Raw genomic sequence first — 13948 nt, forward strand, 5'->3', positions numbered from 1 at the left:
AAGTGCTGCCCCCTGGCGACCGTCGTCGGCCCACGGATTGCAAGGCAGAGGTGCCTTGCCGTACAAAACTGCCACGGGCGGCACTTCAGCTCTTCTCCTGCGTCGGAGGAAATCGTCTACTACGGTACTTTGGCGCCTTTCTTCGCCTCCAGTCGATGCGCTGGAGGCGCGCTCTTTCTTGGAGCCGGGGTTCGATGGCACGGTTGCGTCCCGACAGCCTCTCCTCCAGGTGGATTTAAACGGCGTGCCCGGGGGAGAGCCTCGTTGACTTCCTTCCTCGGGGGGCGCCGGAGGACGCCCGAGGCGAAAGCACCTCGCTCGGGGCGATGGGGTGGCCGCGCCTTCGGAAACGCCTCGCGTCTGCCCCGCAGGGGAGACGTGACCGGGGCGGAATTGTCCCCAAGGTGTGTAAGAGATCCATAGAGAGAGGATGGGGCGGGGGGGGAGTGCTGCTGCTTTGGGCAGGGCGTTGTGTGAGGGAGAAGGTGGCGCTCCCTCTAAGCTGGGGTCCCACGCAAGGAAATCGGGGCGAGGATTGATCCCAGAAGCAAAACTCGGGTGGGATCCATCCGAGTCGGTTCCAGCCTCGCCACGGCCCCCTTTGCTGTAAAGCGGGACCTTCCTACATAGACGGGGGTGTTTCAATAGCGCAAGGGAGAGAAGCGCTTGTACCTGACCAGTTCGAGAAACGGGCGAGAGCTTGCGCTAAGGAGAGCGGAGGCGAGGGTTTTTTGGGGGGGGGGCGGAGGGAGCTTCCCAATTCTGAGGCTCCGGATATCAAGAAACAGCAAAGCCAGCCTCGAGCTCGGATGCAACCTGGGAGGCGCGGAAGAGCGTCAAGCGGTGGAGAGACGGTGGAAAAGCCGACCGTCGAAGGCGCCTGGCATGGAAGCGGCGTGAGAACTCCCGGCACTTGCCCCCGGTGATGGTTTTAGGGTTTTAATTTGGGCAGGGGAGCTCTTTTCCAAGATTAAATTATGGGAGCGGCTAATATTTATTTGGAGAAATCTGGTCAAACAACAAGGGAGTGGTTCCCAAAAGTGCTTTTCCAAAAGGCAACTGGACTTTCTTGGGCGTTTTTCTTTCCTTTGGAAACGTTTTGCTTCTCATCCAAGAAGCTTCTTCAGTTCAGCTTCTTGGTTGAGAATTTCCATAGACAACCAGGGAGTGGGGGTTTGGTGACATTTATTTTTCAGCCAGTTGCAACCCGAAAGGTGTTAAATGTGGCATAGCAGGCAGCCAACTTTTTATATAGTTATATATAAAAGTGTGTTATCTATATACTTCTTTGTTTATACATCAATGCAATGCATGAATCCAGCAAAATGACAAGCTATGAATTGTTATGGCCAACAAATCTAGCTGGCTCCAAGAGAATCCTTCAATATTTCTTGATGCCTTTTTTTCCACTAGATGAAGAGATGTTACCACAATATAAGCATTAATTATTTTTGTTTTCCGGTTATTTCAAAGATCAGCTTTAAACTGTGACGTAGAGTAAAACCCTAATCTATATTTAAAAGTGGTCCTTCTATATAATATCTACAACAGTTGTGTATATGTTTTATATTGAAAAGATTGTGTCTCCTAAACAAACATCAATACAAACTTCCATTGGTATTTCAATGCCAGAAGGATTATGATGGACAGCTGTGAAGTTTGCCCAAATGGTGATCAAATGCTACAATCCCAGTTAAGTCTCACTTAGTTCCATTGGGTAGGCAGTTTGAGTGTTTTAGCTACAATTTTTAAAAAGGGCTTTTTAAAAGAAATCATGGTATTTAAAATGTATTTTAAAGCTACGAACCTAGCTATCTTTCCAAAGATGATTAGAATTGACATTTGAACTGAATGGACATCTTTACTGTTTTTCTTAAATATATTATAGAGGGGATATTGTTTAAGGTCATGAAAACCAAGACATTGGTTGATAATAATGACACGTTGGTAAATGGGCAGATTGTGGTGGAATTGCAGTACATGATGCTTTGTGTGTGGCATTCAAAGCACATATAGACTTATCTTCAATATGCTCAACCCTAAAAAGGACAAAGGCATTTTGTGTAATATTGGTCTCTGTTTGCTTGGCAATCATTAAAGACTTATTCATGATTCCTAAAACTATATGGCTTCCCAAAAGCTTTTGATGCATCTTTCCGATGTCTGATATGAAAAAAAAAGAAAGGGGGGAAGCATGGCTAGAGAATCATCATACTATTTTTAATTCCGTTTAAATCTAAATGGAATCAAATTTAATTCTTAAGACTGAAGACATTCACAGCTGTTTGTCCGTAGCACCTGGCACCCGACTGGCCTTTGATGAACCTCTCTGTTGAAACTTTTGACGTCGTTAGTGTAGCTTTGGCTTAGCGTTTGCAAACAATTGATATGTTAGCATATACACCATGTTTTTACCTTAGTATGTATTGCAAACCCAGCCAATTGTGTTTTATTCAATAAAACGTGCCATAGGGAGTTGTGTAAAAGCCATTGATGACTGGCCTAATCCCATGCAGTGAGTTTCTTTAATGTCGATCTCTGAAGCTTTCCTCTGATTAAAATTTTCATTGTTCAAAGTTATCCTCATCCAGCTGCATGGCTAATTGCTCCAGGTGTACATTTGCATATAAATATATGTCCATAGTAAACTGACCAGATGTATCTTTAGGCACAGAATAAAATCACTTAGCCATCAGCAGTTACACATGGCAGATTCTGGATCAGGTCATAAGAGTCCTGCCTTTGGGACAGAGTAAAATTTAAATTCCATAATGTTCTTAATTTTCAGTTTGATTTCTAGCTTTGCATAGGTGAAACAATTTTTAATGCATTCCTAAAGCTTATCATAAATTCTGCCTAGAGAATCTAGGACTAAATTATCAAGTATGTCACTCTTTGGATATCCTCCTTGGAAAATGCTAGATGTTTAAGGGTGTATCAAACAAAAATTTCTATCCAGGGGATGTAAGTAACTTGGAACATGAAGGTCAGCTAAAAAGTGGATTGTTATAAGGGCTTAAAGCTTCAGCTTCTCCAGGAAGATTGGGATGTTTCTAAGATGTGCTTAATGGTGTTTCAGTGTCACTGAAGTGGTGCAATAGGCATGTAGTGATTTACACTTTCCAGTTCCATTCACTGCATTGCAAATAAGCATCTTTCTGATGGGACATGTGGGATAGGAGAAGGTGCCTTACACATGCTGAAAATGAGAATACTTCTAAATGAAGTCTTTGATATACAATTGCCCTAATTACGTTCAGAAAATTTACTGATTGTCTTTCATTTGTAACCCTCTTGTGGACTTACATAACTACCTGTGCATAAGCATCTCTGGGTGCAAAACAATCCTTTAAAGGTTATAGATGGGTGAAGCTGATGCAGAAGAACCATTTGTACTGCTGTCATGGTCCTCTGAGTGATGCGTTTTCAGAAAAAGAGGTGGAAATCCTCAGACTAGGGGCTCCGGAGGCAAAGTTTGAGTTACAAGGAGGCTGCAGGCATCCACAGAAGAGGCTTACCAAACTGGATGGGACCCAGGGTGGAAATCTAATTTTTGTTGCAGAGAAAGGATCTTAGCCCACTTTTCCATTCTAAGAAACTGCAGCATCTGAGAGTTCAGGTCAAGTAAATACATCCTGATTTAAAGCTTATCAGAAGGTCTTGGCTTTAAAAAAAAAAAAAAAGATTGCCTGAAAATGTTCTTTGGGTGGCGCTCTGAGAGTTAAGATGATAAAATCTTTTATAAAATCATCAAGGCTTGGTGATTGCTGGAGCAATGTCTAAAGTAAATTCCGAAGGTTGCAGAGTTTTGGTTTTCTTTTTTTGGGAATCGTGATTCTTTGTCCTGACATCTTTTGGACCTTGACAGTGGCTTCTTCAAGATTCTGATTACTGTGATATTGGGGTTCATTTGAAAATGGATGTTTGACATCTCGGATGCGGTTTGGTGTGACTGTAATCAAAAATAAGTAGCCCAGTGCAAGTCAATGTAAGAGACAGCAGGGTCGTGAAAAAAGACCTGGTAGTTTCATTTGTGGATGCCATAGGGAGGGGAATATAGCTAAAGTAGGAATTCCCCCATGCCGTGTGTGTGTGTGTGTGTGTGTGTGTGTGTGTGTTGTGAAAGAAAATGGGGCTGCACTTGGTTCAAAACAAAACAGGAAGAAGTGCTTCAGAACAAAGCATCTCTACGCTATTTATTAAGACCATTTATTCCAGATTTCCACACAAGCCTGAAAAAATACAACTGCTTGCAAAATTGCAATATTTTAATGAAGTAATGGCTTAAAAAGGGAAAAAAATGGTACTTCTGCAAAACAATATATCGCATGATGTGTTGGAAATGGAAAATGAGTAAAAGTATTGGATTGGGTGAGAAGGCTAGCTAGATAAGGAGCAAAGAAAAATAGGAAAGAGTTCCGACAAGAGGCACAAAATAGAAGAGAAAATCTCCTAGACCTAGACAATAAAATGAATGGATGGATGGACGGATGGCCTATCAGTAAACATTTTGGACACCAATCCTCCCGGAAGTATTTTCAGTTTTCCTTAGGAATTCTTGGTTCTTGATGCTTTTCACGTCGTTAGATTGATTTCTGTATTAGCTCTTCTGGTATACAAGTTATTTTGAAGAAAAAGGCATTTCCCTGCAAAAGGGAAACTGGTGGTAGCCCTCATCAACAATAGCACAGGGAATATTTTCCCAACTGGATCAAATAGCTTCACAATCTGCCACTTTTTGTGGACTACAGTTGCTCAGAGAAGCTTAGCATCGAATAGACCAAACTGCCCCGTGTTTCTCCCACTGAATGGTAAGGATAGGATTCGACTAACAGAGACATATTGATTATGTCATGGCTAACTTGCAGCATCCTGACAGATGTGGGGCCTGCCTTATCATTATATGAACTAACTAGTAGCTGGATACTCATGCTTCGTAATGAAACTATGTGATCGGGCTATGCAGGAGAAATTTGGTACATAATCCATTGGCTCAGTGGTTGTCGGAGATTGAAACACATAAGGGAATATCACTCCCACCACTAGAGTCCAGAAGCAGTTCCAAAGGTTCCATAAACATTTTGGTGAGGTAACGACGTTTAATACTGTAAGGATTCCCAGACCGCTCTTGAGCGAAGGAGTGGAACGTCTGGCAATTTAAACTGAGGTAAAGGAATGTGAGGCAATTGGCAGTTGGAACAGAGTTTTTTCAGGTGGGGAGGGGGAGTAGAATGTCTAACTCCTTAGCATCAGAGCGTGTTAATATAAAGCAACTGGAACAGAGTTCTTTTCAGGATGGGAGTGGGAGTAGAACTCCTTAGCATCAGAGCGTATTAATTACTGTATAAGAAATACTAATGATCTGATGGTCATTTTGAAAAATCCTTTCTTAGCGAGCACCTAGAAGCCAAGAGGAACATACATGCCAAATTTCAAGTTTGTAGGCTTTATGGTTCTGGAGATTTCGTGATGAATGTGTGGTATTTGCCTTATATATGGATAGATTGTTCTGATACTTAGTCCCTCAATAAGGCCCTTCCATTGTTTCTTTGGAGCAATTGAAAACTATGTTCCAAAGACCTAAGCCCTCATCCTACTTCTTACAAAAAGCTTCACTTTCAGAAAGCCCTGCTGAAGATAGGAGAGGTCCAGCAACCTTTTCAACTTCTGGAAATGAATGATTCTACCAATCTCTTTGGCACCAAACACAACCCATCTTGAAATTAAAAACTAAAGGCTCCTGTAAGTCAAGTGTCACTCTTGGTGGTTTCAGGAACTCATTCATGTAGGCAAAATGATCCTCGACATGAGCAAAATGATGAAAACTTCATAATCCAATGAAAGTCCCCAATAGCTCAGAGCTATGGCTAAATTTAAACCCTTTGTGATCTAATCCCGATGATCCCAGCAGCAAACTGTAGTTTGAAAAATTAGACTTCTTGTTGGCATCTTAGCATTTTTTATATTCAAATATGCTTTCATGACTTCTTTTTATTTTAAATAAAGAATTATGTGGAACCATGAATAGTTCCAAGTCTTCTCAGTCCTGCTCTTGTCAAAACAACAACAACAGTGTTACTTGGATTTAGGTTGTCATGGCACTTGATCCCATGTCTCTCTAGTCAATGTATGTCTCATTGAGTTAAATAGACCTGTCAGATTAGATTATGGTTTTAGATCCCTGTTGCGTGCTCTGCTGTGCAGTGAAAATGGAATCTACAATCAAATGCAAATGAGAGTGAACATGTTTATATATTTTCTAGGTTATCAATTCGCTCTTTGTTCATACTTTTAAGACTTCAGGTACAATACAGGATTCTACAAATTGGAGCCTCCCTCCAATTTTAGCACCCCACAACTTTACAAATAAACCAACAAATCAAAGATGTTTCTTTTCTACTGCTACGATATTCTCATCTTTATTTTCTAGGGCTTCTCTGAGGGAATGAAGGCACTCAACAAGCCTGCGACTTTTTATCTGCAGGACAAATGGTTTCTAAAAATTAAAGGAAAGAAAATGAAAAGGTTTATGTTGCCCGATGTAGGGAAAAAAGAGAGCAAGAGAGAGAGAAACTATAGGAACTACTCCAGAGTCAGATGCCTTTATTTATTTATTTATTTTGCAGTACACCCAAGTACTAAAAAAAAGAAAGGAGTCCCTGTAGATTTTACTCCTAGTAATTGCCAACTATAGGGGGCGGTGCTCACCTCCATTTCAAGGCCATTGACCCAGCGCTGTCCAAAGACATTTCTGCAGTCATGTGGCCAGCATGACATCACAGAGTGCTCTTACATTCCTACCAAAGTGGTATCTGTTCATCTATTTGTATGTGCTATTGCACGTAGTCTAATATACTGTTCCACAGTGCTTTACAGCCCCGTCTAAGTGCTTTACAGAGTCGGCATATTGCCGCCAAGCAATCTGGGTCCTCATTTTCCCAACCTCAGAAGGATGGAAAGCTGAGTCAACCTTCAGCAGCTCAGAATCGAAATCCTGGAGTGAGCCTTTGTATGCTTTCAAACTGCTAGTTTGGCAGGAACTGGGGTGAGGACAGGAACTCACCCTTCTGCATGGAGCTTTCCATCTGACAAGTGCCTTAATTGCTGAGCCACCGTGCCACCTCACTGACCACCCACCCTGATCCCAAATGGACGTAGGTGGCGTGCAGTATCAACCAAAAGAAAACCCTTCTGTTTAAAAAAAGAAAAATAACCCTCTAAAATAAAATCCTAATTCAAACCACTCAAGATAGACACCCAAAATCAGCAGAGATCGAAAGTGCATTGAAATGAATTAATCTGTTTCTGGAATGGCAGGAAAGTAGGAGCTGCCTGGGCTGGGTGGGGAGGGCAGTGTACCATTACCCAAGACAGCATCACCTTAAAAGGGAATGATAACCAACACTTTTGGAGAACAGTAGGTTGGAGAAGGCAGAGCTGGAGTGTTGGAGCTGGACTTATGCAACCAGCCAGAGACTGCAAAGGAAAGAGCAGTTTCTTTAGGAAAGCCATTGATTTAAATCAGGGGTGTCAAACTCAATTTCATTGAAGGCTGCATAAGGTTTGTGTTTGACCTGGGGAGCCAGGGGTGTGTGACCGGGGTAGATGTGGCCAGCTCGATATCACAAGGCTCCATTTTCAGCCACAGTGTCTCCTGCAGTCCTCTGCCAGCAAAAATGGAGCCTGGGGAAGCTGTGCGCAGCCTCCCCAAGCTCTATTACACTGGCAGAGGACTGCAGGAGATCATAGTGGTCAAAAACAGAGCATGGGTGGGCCAAGTGTGGCCTTCCCAAGCTCCATTTTTGCTGGCAGAGGCATCACAGGCCAGTTCTTTGCTGTTTCCAGGGCAGCCCTGCAGGCCAGATCTAAGCACCCCACAGGCCGAATCCAACCCCTGGGCCTTGAGTTTGACACCCCTGATTTAAATAGTCCTCCAATCACAATTGAAACCAGAATTTCAATTGCTAGTCATTGTGGTTGTAAATTGAGTCGGACCTGATTTTACAACTTTTATGGAGTTTGTTTAGAAAATCACCATGATTCTTAAGTGAAGCATGTGGTCTAGAGGTGGGTTGCTGCTGGTTTGGCCCGGATCGGCCGAACCAGTAGTAGCGGTGGTGGGAGGCTCCACCCACCTGCCTGGATGCTTCTGCGTATGCGCAGGAGCGCACCCCACCCAGTAGTGAAAAAATTAGCAACCCACCTCTGATGTGGTTGTGAAATGAATCACATGTTGTTAAGCAAATCCAGTTTCATGTGCATGTTATTAAAATAATAATAATAATAATAAGTTTGAATTTATTAGCCGCTCCCTTTCCAAGTAGGACTCGGGGCGGCGTACAATGGGGCATATAAAACACAGAAAATATATAAAAACACATAGGCGTACATACAGAACATACATACAGATACACAAACACGGACTCGAACTCGGAGGAGGTAGACAATTTACATCATATAGACAGTTAAAAAACCCGCATTAAGATACCCTAATTATAAAAACCCCATATAGAATTAAAATTTAACGTTTAAAATACAATTTAAAACCAGTTAGGAGGAATAAGAATAATTACGATTGAGCAAAAATTGGCAAAAGATTGCACATCATGAACGCATGAACACAGGATGCTAAAATCCTGCGGGCCAGTTGCCAATTACCTCAATTGCGATCATATGACTGTGGGGGCTGGCACAACAGTTATAAGTGAAAGATCATAAATAACATTTTCCAAGGCTTTTGTAACTTTAAACCATTGTTACATGAATAGCCATAAGTTGGAACCACTGTAGAAGAAAAAGAAAAATAGAGAATGGGTTTATAGATGTTGTACAATATTATGAGGTATTTTACATGGTTTAATTGAAACAACAACAATATCCATTTGATATGGAAAGGGTTGAAACCATTAGGTATTCTAAGTTTCAATAGCCAGTTATAGGAACATTAAAGAAAGCCCAGAACTTCAAGGTGAATATGAGCTTCCATTGCCTTGACAACCTGAATTGCTGGGATTCAAAGAGATTATAAATCAACATGAGGACAATTATATCTTAATAGCTTGCCTGTTAAGGTTTGAAATAATTCAATTTGAATCTGTTTTTCTGGAGACAAAATGATTCATTTGGTCAAAATAATATGTTAGATTGGGTAATGGATAGGCACACACAGGCTTAACGGTAACAACAGCTCTTTATTAAGTACAACAAGTGAGAACAATCCAGCGAAGGTTGAGTCTGACAGCAGCCCTTTTATAGGGAGCTGTCAGACCCTTCGACCAATACGATTAAACCTCTGTTTCCGCCGGAACAGAGGACCTTGGTGGAAACCACTGTAGTTAGAACAAGTATCTAACACCCCTCCCCTCTTGTATGGAACAATCCTACTTGTTACGTAGTCACGCAGGTAGGCGGGCTTTTGGGTAGCTCTGCCTGACCTACGCACTTCAGTAGGAGGGGTTTCCTTGGACAGGTCAGACGGACCTGATTGCTCCGCAGCTCTGCTTGGTGGAAGCTCCTGGAACCTTTCACAAGCCGTGGCTGGAGCTTCTAGAGCCGGTTCGCTCAGAGCTCGCTGCGGGCCTACAACAAAACCAGATAAGTTTCCAGGTACCCTCGGGCTTGAGCTGGCCGTGGAAGGAATAGGTATTTGCTCCGTTTGGGTAGGGCTTTGGCTAACTCATGCAGGAGTTACCTCTGGTTGTCTAAGAGTGGAGTTGGAGAGACGGCCACGGAGTTGGTCAATGTGCCTTCTCCAATTCCTACCATCCTTGAGCTCTAGGAGGTAAGAGCGAGGGCCGGTGATGCCTATCACTGTGGCAGGAATCCACAGAGTTCCCCGGCGTAGTTGTGGGTGTATACCGAATCCCCTATGCTAAAAGCACAAATCTTGCTTGTGAAGTCTGGGGGCAATGAGGCAGAATAATTGGGGTGTAGTCGGTCTAAGTGGGACCTTAGCTGGCAACCCATGAGAAGCTCGGAGGGGCTTTTTCCAGTGGTGGCACTGGGTGTGATGTGCTGAATTAGCAAGTAATGGTCAACCCTGTTTGCCAATCTCCCGGGCCCATACAAGAGAGGGCCTCTTTTGCAGATCTCACCATTCTCTCCTGACCATTGGAGGCCGGATGGAATGGCACGACCAGGGTGTGCCTGATTCCCTGAGCTGCTAGGAAGGTCTCAAATTGCATGGCTGTGAATTGGGACCCGTTATCAGAGACCAAGACGTTGGGTAGGCTGTGCGTGGAGAAAACTTTCTGTAGCACCTTGATGACCGCTTCTGCCGTAGTAGAGGTCATCAGGACTACCTCTAACCATTTCGAGTAGGTGTCCACAACTACGAGAAATGTCTGGCCGTGAACTGGGCCAGCAAAGTCAATGTGCACCCTAGACCATGGTGCTTGAGGACGCTCCCACTCCTTAGCGGGTGCCTCTGGGGGAGCTGGTCTGGACTCCTGGCACATGTGCAGGTAGCCACACATTCTTCAATCTCCCTGTCCATGTTAGGCCACCACATGTAACTCCTAGCCAAAGTCTTCATCCTGACAATTCCAGGATGCCCTACGTGTAAAGCCTCTAGTACTGCAATGTGCAGTTTGGGTGGAACAACGACTAAGTCCCCCCACAGTAAACAGCCATTAACAACCGATAACTCATCACGTTTGGTAAAATACATTTTGAAATCAACACCAACAGGCCCCTTAGGCCATCCCCTCCACAACCAGTTCAAAATTTGCTTGATGGTGGAGTCCTTTGCAGAGTGACAGGCAACGTCACTGGATGAGACAGACCCAGTCTCAAGGCAGTCAATGAGGAGGACTGGCATCTCGGGGGTAGGGTCAGCGAGAGGTTCAGGCAGTGGGCAGCGGCTGAGAGCATCAGTGTGCCCCAAAGTGGAGCCTGGTCAGTGGATGAGACGGTAGGAGTAGGCAGCTAGGAAGATGGTCCATCTGGTCATGCTGGGTGATAATGACATTGGGGTAGGTCGGTCCCCAGCTAGTAAGCCCAACAATGGCTTGTGGTCCGTAACCAGTTCGAAGTCCCAGCCATATAGGTACTCATGGAACCTCTTTACTCTGGCCACTGCAGCCAAAGCCTCACAGTCCAGCTGGCTGTAGTTCCGCTCTGCGGCAGATAAGGTCCTGGAGTAAAATGCAATAGGGGCTTCGATTCCGTTGGGCATGCGGTGGCTGAGGACAGTGCTGACGCTGAACGGGGAAGCATCACAGGTCAGTACCAATGGCAGGGTCTGGCTGTATTGTACTAGAAAGGAGTCCGTCGACAGGAGTCGTTTTACCGTGGCAAATGCGGCAGCCTCGGCTCTGCCCCAGGACCACTTTGCATTCTTAGTCAGGAGACGGTGTAAGGGCTCAGCAACAGTGGCTTTCTCTTTAAGAAACACGCTGTAGAAATTAAGGAGCCCGAGGAACCCCTGCAGTTCGGTTTGATTGCAAGGTGTGGGTGCGTTCTGAATTGCTTTAATTTTTTGTGTGGTCGGGTGAATCCCAGAGCCATCGATTAGGTACCCTAAGAATTCAATCCTTGGCACGTTAATTTGGCATTTCTCCTTTTTGAGATGGAGGCCTTTGTCTCTAATTCGAGCCAAAACGTTTTAAAAGTTGTGCCTCATTTGCAGCCGATACCAAGATGTTGTCAAAATAGGGGACAGCTCCTGGAATCCCCTGCAAAAGCCGTTCCATGACGCTTTGGAACAGTCCAGGGGAGATACTAATGCTGAATTGCAGGCGGTGACATTTGAATGCAGCCCTGTGCGTCACAATGGTTTGGGCCTCCATTGTAGCGCCATCTACAGGCAATTGTTGGTATGCCTGTGCCATATCCAATTTTGCGAAAAATTTTCTGGGGCCTAATGAATGAAGGAGGTGCTGTATAATGGGTACAGGGTAGGCGCTTTGTTGTAGCATTTTATTTATTGTGCACTTGTTGTCCGTGCAGATGCGGACAGACCTGTCAGATTTGACAGGTGTCACAATATGGGTCTCCCAGCTTGCGTGATTGACCGGCTCTAGGATTCCCTGGCCTACAAGTTTGTCAATTTCCCTGTCAATTTTGGGCGGAGAGCAAAAGGTACTCTCCTGGGTTTTAGCCTTATTGGGGCTATGTTGGGGTCCAAACTAAAGGAAATTGGAATCCCCACATACTTACCCAGACTGGTGCCAAAGATGTCCTCGAACACCTTAAAGATGGCTTCAGAGCCATCATTTTTCAAGGCATTGATACCGGTCACTACTAGGCCCAGGGCTTGGAACCAATCTAGCCCTAGGAGGCTCTGCAGGTTGCCATTGACCACTATCACTGGGAGCTTCCTGCTGAACTGCTTGAACTTCACCTGGAAGGTGCCTTGGCCAATGATGGGGACCCGATTTTCCTGGTAATCGGGTAGGCAGATGTCAGGGGTGCAAAGATGCTGCTTCTTTAGGCTAGGGATAGCCTGCTTTAGGGTAGACCATGGCATGATGGTCAGTGATGACCCGGTGTCGATCTCCATCTCACATGGAGAGTCCTCGATGAGGACTGTGACCTTCAGCTTTTTTGGCTGCCTGCGGACTTGGCCGATTCACATATGGTAGGTGACTCTATTGTCACCCTCTAAACGCTGTGGTGTCTTCTGCCAGGCCCCTTGGTTGGGCCTCTGTTGGTGGTTTGGTGTGCTTCTAGACTACCAGGCAGTGGCAGGGAATTTGCTCCGGCACACTTTGGCGATGTGCACCTTTCGCTCGCAGCGCTGGGAGGTTGCGTTGTGGAAATGGCAAGCCAATCTGGCATGGCCTCCTCCGCAGCTAGCGCAAGGTGGGAGAAGCGGTTTGAATTTGCTCGCTGGGTGGGCGCGGCTGCTGCGCATGCAGCAGCTGTCATCTTCTTCGCCTTCTGAGCTCTCAGGCTCTGCAGCCTCGCGATGTACGGGTGTACTCTTTCGCGTGTCTTGTGGAGCGCTTTGGTGCTGCAGAGTCTCAGTAGATTTGATGGCTGATTCGGACACCCTGGCTTCGTCCAAGGCGATCTGCAGAGTGAGGTTAGATTTAGCGAGTAACCTCCTCTATAGGTTAATGTCCCGTATGCCGCAAATTATGCGGTCCAGAATCAGCTTGTCCAGGTCTCGGAATTTGCAGTATGCTTCGGCCTTGCAAAGCGCCACAACGTACTTATTGATTGACTCGTCCTCTTTCTGGGTCCTGATGTTAAACTCATGCTGACGAATGTGCTTGGATGGCTTGGGGGCATAGTGAGCCCTTAGCGTCTGCTGAAGCATGGACCAAGTGACTGATTGTAGCAGTGTCAGCTCAGAGAGATCTTTCACCATCTCGAACACTTCCCGGCCACAGTATCCAAGGAACATGTTCTTCTTGCGGCCTTCAGAAAGGCCCATGAGGTCGTTTGCCGCGAGGAAGCAGTCAAATCGTAGCATGTACGAGTCCCAGTGCTCGGTGACTGGGTCATACAGAGTCGGTAGGGCATGCATGGCCATTTTGTGTTCCGAGGGCGTTTTGAGTTTGCCACTCAAAAATGGCTGCTCCATCCAGCTGAGCTGGATGTACTTGCTAGATTGCTACGCTCTTTTTGGTTCGCCTAGTTGCCTTCCAATCCCACCTTTGTCACCAGTGTTAGATTGGATAATGGATAGGCACACACAGGCTTAACGGTAACAACAGCTCTTTATTAAGTACAACAAGTGAGAACAATCCAGCGAAGGTTGAGTCTGACAGCAGCCCTTTTGTAGGGAGCTGTCAGACCCTTCAACCAATAGGATTAAACCTCTGTTCCCGCCGGAACAGAGGACCTTGGTGGAAACCACTGTAGTTGGAACAAGTATCTAACATAATATATCACCAGGATGTCACTGAGAGATTAGCTTTCAAGCTCAAATGATATTCAGTGTTTTTCTGGCAAATTTGTTGCCATTAGGATATCCATATGCATTCTTTGAATGGATGGA

General features: G+C 45.0%; 1 protein-coding gene across 1 annotated transcript in view; it reads left to right on the top strand.

Moving 5' to 3' along the window:
* Nucleotides 1-289: 289 nt before the first annotated feature.
* Nucleotides 290-13948, top strand: part of HTR1E (5-hydroxytryptamine receptor 1E) — a 33073-nt gene continuing 19414 nt past the window's right edge. Inside the window, exon 1 of the mRNA XM_081943759.1 lies at nt 290-404. The gene's annotated coding sequence lies outside the window, so the exon portion shown is untranslated. The remainder of the gene's footprint in view (nt 405-13948) is intronic.

The sequence above is a fragment of the Natrix helvetica genome (genome assembly GCF_964273705.1).
Source record: "Natrix helvetica genome assembly, chromosome: 2".
Lineage (NCBI taxonomy): Eukaryota > Metazoa > Chordata > Lepidosauria > Squamata > Natricidae > Natrix > Natrix helvetica.